We start from the raw sequence: 7802 nt of genomic DNA, 5'->3' as shown, positions 1-7802 counted from the left end.
AGCCTATGAACAAGTTGTCATTATAAAAGTTGACTCAGGTGAGGTTTCCAAGTGCAATTCCTCTGTGGCATTCGGATCACATCAGACTTTCTTGACTGTCTTAATTCGCTGCTAATCCTTCACCAACATAAAAAGTAAGGTTTCAGCGTGTGTGGTTTTACAACACACTGATTTGTGATTTTACACATTTTAAAATGGTTTACAGGAAGACATCAAAGAAGGTGTGTGTGTGTGTGTGTGTGTGTGTGTGTGTGTGTGTGTGTGTGTGTGTGTGTGTGAGTGAGAGAGAGAGAGAGAGAGAGAGAGAGAGAGAGAGAGAGAGAGAGAGAGAGAGAGAGAGAGAGAGAGAGAGAGAGGTGTGTGTGTGTGTGTGTGTGTGTGTGTGTGTGTGTGTGTGTGTGTGTGTGTGTGTGTGTGTGTGTGTGTGTGTGTGTGTGTGTGTGTGTGTGGACGTGGGTGTGTGTGGACGTGGGTGTGTGTGGAGACGGGGAGGGGGGGAGCCAAATGTACCCAGCAGCAGATCAAAGGAGTGTAAAATCCAATGCCTTATCTGGCCCACTTCTCCCACCACAATCATAAATCAGATATAAAGGTAGGTGACCTGCGTAGACATCACACAACTAGATTAGACTGACCCAAATGCACAAAGTCAAATTCTACAGACACATACTGAAAAACAAGAAGGTCATTTTCATTGTTACCCACTTCCCCATGTGGAACTGACAAGCAGGATCTGATCATTATAGGCTACTAATCCAATGGCAGTATGGCCAAACCAAACCAAACATCACATGCTCAAATGTCAAGTATGTTCAAGCAGTTTTCTTGACTATGCCAACAAAGAGGAACAGCTTGCCCTTATTTATCGGTAAACAGAAACGTTTGCGAACAGCGACATCAGGCAAATCGCCTTCAACATGCTGTTTGTTGTCAAACAGCCCATTCTTGTTAGTCTAACTATGTAGGACGATTCTTAATACTTCATGAAATACAGCCAAAAACTTTATTTTTTTATTAAAACATATTCACTCATCTTGGAGGGTATTAGAATGGTGGATTTAAACTTCAACCTCACAAAAGTAGCCTACCGTAGATCCATGAACAGCATTATGCCAAGTGTTGCTAAATGTAACACACATTGCAGTTTAGTAGTTCGAGGCGCGCAACCCTCAGTCACAAAATCACCGTAGATACCCTGTATCATGTCAAGCGTTTAATAAATCGAGGCGCGCAATCCAAATCCACCGGTGTCACTTGTAGGCTACCCGCGCTGAAGTTGTGAAATTACGCACCCAATTACTGACTGCCAGACAGTGTCAAACTGGAAACACTGGCCTGTTTACAAATCAAAGAAGTTATTCATTACGGACTGTTTATCCGAAACTATTCATCCTCTAATCTGTGGTGTTGTCCTACTAATAAAATGCACACTGAAGTCGATAGACGGATTCATTGAATAGACGGAACAGCGTAGCCTACACCGTAGAGATCGCCAAGAAATAGCCTACACAAAACGTGAATTCTGGAGGGGGAGGAGTAGGCTATTACGCTTTAAGGCAAACGTCTCGGTTTTTCTTTCGGTTATAGCACATGATCTGAATAAATGTAATTGCCTTCTTATTTGACGCAATGACCTAACTCCATGTCAGCGCAATAGTATATTGCTTCAATAACTATGATGTCTCACCTGAAACAGAAAGTTGAGGTCATAGTTCAGATGAAATTATTTAACCGATCCGGTGTCGCTGCTTCATTGAGTAAATGCAGGTGCTTCTTCCTCTTAGTTGCACATGAGGTGAGATCCTGTCCTGTGCGCCGCGGTGTTCTGGGACAACTTGGGGTGGGACCAATGATAGCCTACTGACACACAAAGGTGAACACTGTGGGGAACCCTCAGAGCACAAATTAGTTATGATAACATCAGATATTCCGAGGGAAAAAGTCACAATAGTGTTGATGACTATGGCTATCAACTGCGACTCAAATCCGAAATCAGTGCAAACGATGCATCTGTTAACAGTAGGTTAAGCCCATTGCTAAATTTCAGCTGGGGGGTCGCAGAGAAAGTCGGACCCTCAAGTAAAATATGAATGTTTACTTAGTCAATTACTCAGACATGTTTTGTCGACTCGCATATAAAAAATATGGAGGGGCGGAGACGATCAAACCGCCGCTTTTAAGTTGACAAACCGGTATGGTTACCACGAGACTTGCATTCTACATTCTCACTGTAGGTCTATGGCACAACTGTGTCACGTTGCCTTAAGAGTTAGATTAGATTTGATTAGATACAACTTCATTGTCTGTTGCACTTGAAACAGAAAAATGTATTTGGCGTGGCTTCAGTGATTCTAACAGATATTAGACAAGACAATACATGCATGCTGAGACTGGACAGCTCATCTCTTGTTCAGTATGGCCACAGCAGAGGGGATGAGGGATTTCTTGAATCTGTTCTTGTGCGCCAGTGGAACACTGAACCGTCGACCCGATGGCAGCAGTTGGAAGGAGTGATGGAGGGGGTGAGAGGGGTCCTCTATGATCTGGTCAGCTGTCCTGCACTGCACTACTGACAGCTCAGATAGGGAGGGTTGAGGTGAGTCAGTAATTTTGATAGCCTGGTTCAATTTACCAGGAGGATATGTTGAAGGTGATGACTGATTCAATGAGGGAACAGTACATTAGATTCATAATGTCCTTGCTTACTTGAAATGTCCTGAGTTTCCTGAGTAGGTGAAGGCGTTGCTGTGCTTTTTAAAATATCGAGTCCACCTGCTGTGAGAAAGACAGGGAGGTGTCCATTTCCGTTCCCAGGTATCTAAAAACTGTCATTTGCTCCACTGTCTGCCCTTGGATGGAGAGTGGCTGGAACAGAGTTGATGTCTTTTCTCTGCCCCAACAGCATACCTCCTTTGTCTATGACACATTCAGCTGTAAGGAAAGTTCTACAAAAGTTTGGCTTATGTTGTCAACTACCTCCTGGTTGTGAGTTGGAGCGTCAGAGTCAGATATGTGCCACTAAGACAATGTCATCAGCATATTTAGGCGAGGCTACTACTTTTATATGGGAGAAAACAATAGGCCTAATGGGGAAGATTCAAAACATCGAAGTTTCGTTGACAAATGAAGAAAGGAAATCAGGTTGACTATTGATTGTTAATTGCATATTACAAGACCCTGCCAATGGCATCAATACACAGATCTTCTTTTTTTTAAAGGTCACAGATTAGGCTTTTCATAAACCAGTTAGAGTTTCATCTTCTGATCGGTCTAAAATACGAACCAACCTCAAGCGATGTGTTATAATAAGTTAGGAAATCACTGAAATGATTTTGAATTTTATAGACTGTGAAACTAGTGATCAGCTTTTACTGTACTAGGCTACGTTATAGGACTAATATCACTAGTAGGCTATTGGTAGTAATAGAAGGTGGGTTGCCAATGCTTTATACCATCAGAATCATCCGCACTCCATTGCCACCATAGCTACATATGCGCCTGTATATGTTTACTGCTCATATTGGATAGGAGGGGGGGAGAACCAAGTCAAGTCAAGTCAAGTGTACTTGAACATATACAGTAAATAAGACATTGGCATCTCTTTCTCTCTCTCTCTCTCTCTCTCTCTCTCTCTCTCTCTCTCTCTCTCTCTCTCTCTCTCTCTCTCTCTCTCACACACACACACACACACACACACACACACACACACACACACACACACACACACACACACACACACACACACACACACACACACACACACACACACACACACATATCAGAGGGTGGGGGATGTGGAATATATGCACATGCTTGGCTCTGTACCAAAAGGCAGGAGAGAGAGAGAGTAGAGTAGAGTAGAGTCACATTTATTAATCCTGGAGGAAATTAAGGTGTCTAATAGTAGTAGCATACATAAATACATTATCCTCATAAGAAATTACACACATTATGTAGGGTATGAATGTGGAGAGAGAGAGAGAGAGAGAGAGAGAGAGAGAGAGAGAGAGAGATACCATGCCAGAATGGCAATGAATGACCAAGTCCATTACTAAAGGCGCTGTGTTATGTAGTATAGTGCTAATGTAGTTAACTTTTCAATGACTATTACAGCGTTCCACTGGTAGAACGGCGTGCGTTATTGAGGTACGGGAAGGGCACAAGGATTTTCAGTGACAGAGAAAACAAGTTTTCGATCCACATTCCCAAGTCTGTCAACACATGTAGCCTGCTGTAACCTCAATGAACATGAATGTTCGGCCGAAGGTGCTGTGAGGTAGAATCCTTCCGTCAGAGAGAGTAGAGAGAGAGAGGTTCCATTGGCCCATTGTTTCCGGGTTCTATTATTGGGGGGGAAATCCCCCTTTAGGCAGACCTACGCAGACCTAAGGACTGTTCTATTCAATGCTAGGAGCATTATGACACGCTCCTTTAGGCAGACCGGAACCTGGTCATGTTAGGTGACCATAGAAACCTATTATGTTGGCATATCTCTATATACTTAAAGAATCTCTGCTTCCGTATAGGCCTACTGCAGGGATGTGCACAAACCTGAGGCTAAGACTGGTAGCCTATTGGTAGCCTATTGTCTATTGTCTTTACAAGACCTCACATACCGTAGTAGTATGTGATACTCATTGCTGCTCTTGTGTACTCCCATTCTCTCTCTCTCTCTCTCTCTCTCTCTCTCTCTCTCTCTCTCTCTCTCTCTCTCTCTCTCTCTCTCTCTCTCTGATATTTGGAGAGAAAGGAACCCAACAGTTAGGCAGTACACTTGGGTAAGGGTGGTGAACTCCATAGTTAGCGCTGCAAGGCTGGATAGGCTTTATGTACGAGACTCATTTAATAACAAGGTTGTTTCTGCTGCAATATGTCCCACAGGATTTTCAGATCATCATATGATTAGTCTGGATTATCATATAGGAGTGTCAACACGGTCTAGATATTATTGGCACTTTAATAACAAACTGTTAAAAGACAAATCCTTCTGTGAAAACTTAAGTTATTTTTGGGGTATTTGGAAAACAAAGAAAGGTGATTTTATGAACTTGGCTCAGTGGTGGGAGGTGGGCCCAAATAAAGGTGTTGTGCAGTTTACATGTAACCACACACAAATGGTAAGGGCCTGTATAACAACGTTGGAGGGGGAAATAAACACACTGGAGAAAAGGTTGGGGGAACAAAATATGGGGGTGTTGAATGAACTGAATGAAAAGAAACATGAACTAAAGACTCTGATGCAGGAAAGGGTGAAAGGAGCCTTGATAAGGGCCAGAATTGTTGATATGGCACATATGGACGCTCCCACTGCCCACTTCTTCAATCTGGAGCGAAGGGAGGCACAGCAAAAACATATGTTTTATCTGAAAAAAGAGAACGGGACAATGACATCGGACCCTCTCGAGATGAGAGAAATGGCAAGGACTTTCTATGCTGGATTATATGGTGATGCTGAGTGTGACCCTGGTAGCACTGATACGCTGCTGCAGGGGTTACCAATGCTGGGGGAGGACGATAGGGCAGCCTTGGACCGGCCACTCAGCCTGCAAGAACTGTCTGAGGCTGTCCGGCAGCTCTCGAGGGGTCGAGCACCAGGGCTGGATGGACTATCAGCTGAGTTTTATCAACAGTTTTGGACAATTCTCAAAAACGATTACTGGGAGATGATGGGGGAGTGTTTCCGCAGGGGGGAACTGCCGATGAGCTGCAAGCGCGCAGTGCTCTCCCTGCTGCCCAAGAAGGGAGATCTGGGCCTGTTGAAAAACTGGAGGCCGGTCTCACTTCTGTGTATGGACTACAAGATTTTTTCAAAATGTCTCGCTAACAGGCTGAAGGGAACGCTTAGTACCATAATCCAAAAGGAACAGTCCTACTGTATTCCAGGGCGGATAATTATGGACAATTTGTTTTTAATGAGGGATTTAACCGAGGTGTCACTGAGAAGGAATTTGGATGTGGGGTTTGTGTCCATAGACCAGATGAAGGCCTTTGATATGCTGGGACATGGTTACCTTTTTAATGTCTTAAGGGCTTTTGGGTTTGGGGAATATTTTATTTCTTCTGTTAAACTTTTGTACACTGGGGCATCTTTGTTAATTAAAGCTGGGGGTGGGCTAAGTTGTCCTGTACAGATGAGGAGGGGCATTAGGCAGGGCTGTCCACTCTCAGGACAACTGTACAGCCTTGCAATTGAGCCACTGTTATGCCTGTTAAGAAGGACGCTAAAAGGTGTGGTGGTGCCGGGGGATCCTACTGGGGCAAGGATTTGTTTATCTGCCTACGCCGACGATGTAACTGTGTTCATTGCAGAAAGAAATGATGTAGCTGTTTTGTGTCATGCCTTAGACATGTATGGGAAAGCATCATTGGCAAGGGTGAATTGGGAAAAGAGTGAGGGTTTTTTGGTGGGGGATTGGGGGAGAGGGGGGGCGCCTTTGTTACCGGGGGGGGGGAAGGTGGGGTAGGGAGGGCTTGAAGTGTCTTGGGGTGTTTTTGGGTACAGAGGGTTATAAGCAAAGTAATTGGGTGGGTCTGTTGGATAAGGTGACAGCGAAACTATCCAAATGGAATTGGCTCTTACCCCATCTGTCCTATAGGGGAAGGGTTCTGGTCATTAATAACCTGGCTGCCTCCACACTCTGGCATAGACTGTCAGTTCAGGAGCCACCCGCTCAGCTGGTGAAGGAGATTCAGATCAGGCTAAACAACTTCTGGTCAGGACAACATTGGACCCCAGCGCCTGTGCTGTACCTTCCGCTGGGGGAAGGTGGGCAGGGGCTGGTTGAGGTGAGCAGTCAACTAGGCGCCCTTCGTCTACAGGCGGCACAGAGGCTGCTAAATCGGGCTGATGTCGTGTGGGCAGGGGTTGCCTGCTCTCTGCTGAAGGAAGCAACGGTGATGGAATACGACAAGCAACTGTTCCTGCTCAATCTTGAGGAGGTGGACTTAAGCAAACTGACCCCCTATTACAGGTCGATGCTGCAGGCCTGGCAGAAGGGTCTCAGGGTGAAGAGGGACCTTGTGAATGCAGAGGACTGGGTTATGGGGGAACCCTTGTTTCACAACAGCCTGATTAGGGCCAGAACCCTGTCATCTGCCAGCATCCAGAGCTGCTTGGTGGGGGCAGGCGTCTGTGTCCTGGCTGATCTAAGAACGGAGGGCGGCTGGGAAACGGCGGCCTCTCTCCAACGGAAAACTGGGATGCGCTCTCAACGACTTCTGGAGAGGGTGTTGACAGAGGTCAAATCAGCGCTTCCAGGGGCCTGCAGGAAAGCTCTGGAGTCAAGGTCACCAGGAAACTGGGAGGTGAACTATCAATGCCCTCCGCTGATGGTCGTACCTGCGATGGAGGGGACAGGAGAGGGCCATGGCGAGGGTCCGGATCTGTCGGGTCTGTCAGGAGCAAGCGCTTTTCAGGACCTGACTGGTAAAGTACTGTACATGAGCTGTGTGAAAGTGCAGCACCGGCTGGTCCTGAGGAGGGGTACAGAGTCGAGGTGGTCGGGGGTTTTTGGTCCAGAATTTTCCCTTAGAGGATGTTGGAGGTCCTTTTATAAGCCTCCGATTGAAAAACGTGTAGCGGACCTCCATTGGCGGCTCGCTCACGGGGCTATTGCCACAAATAGACATGTTGCGCACCTAAATCCAACAGTAGAGGAGAATTGTCTTTTCTGTGGGGGGGAGGAAACTGTCATGCATTTATTTTTTAATTGTGTGAGGCTTCGGGAACTTTTTGTTTTTCTTGCACCTTGGGTCTCAAAATTGGGGGATGTGTTTTCTCATGAGTTTTTTATTAGTGGGCC

This window comes from Engraulis encrasicolus, chromosome 12 (genome assembly GCF_034702125.1).
Source record: "Engraulis encrasicolus isolate BLACKSEA-1 chromosome 12, IST_EnEncr_1.0, whole genome shotgun sequence".
NCBI lineage: Eukaryota > Metazoa > Chordata > Actinopteri > Clupeiformes > Engraulidae > Engraulis > Engraulis encrasicolus.
This window is presented reverse-complemented; position numbering follows the sequence as displayed.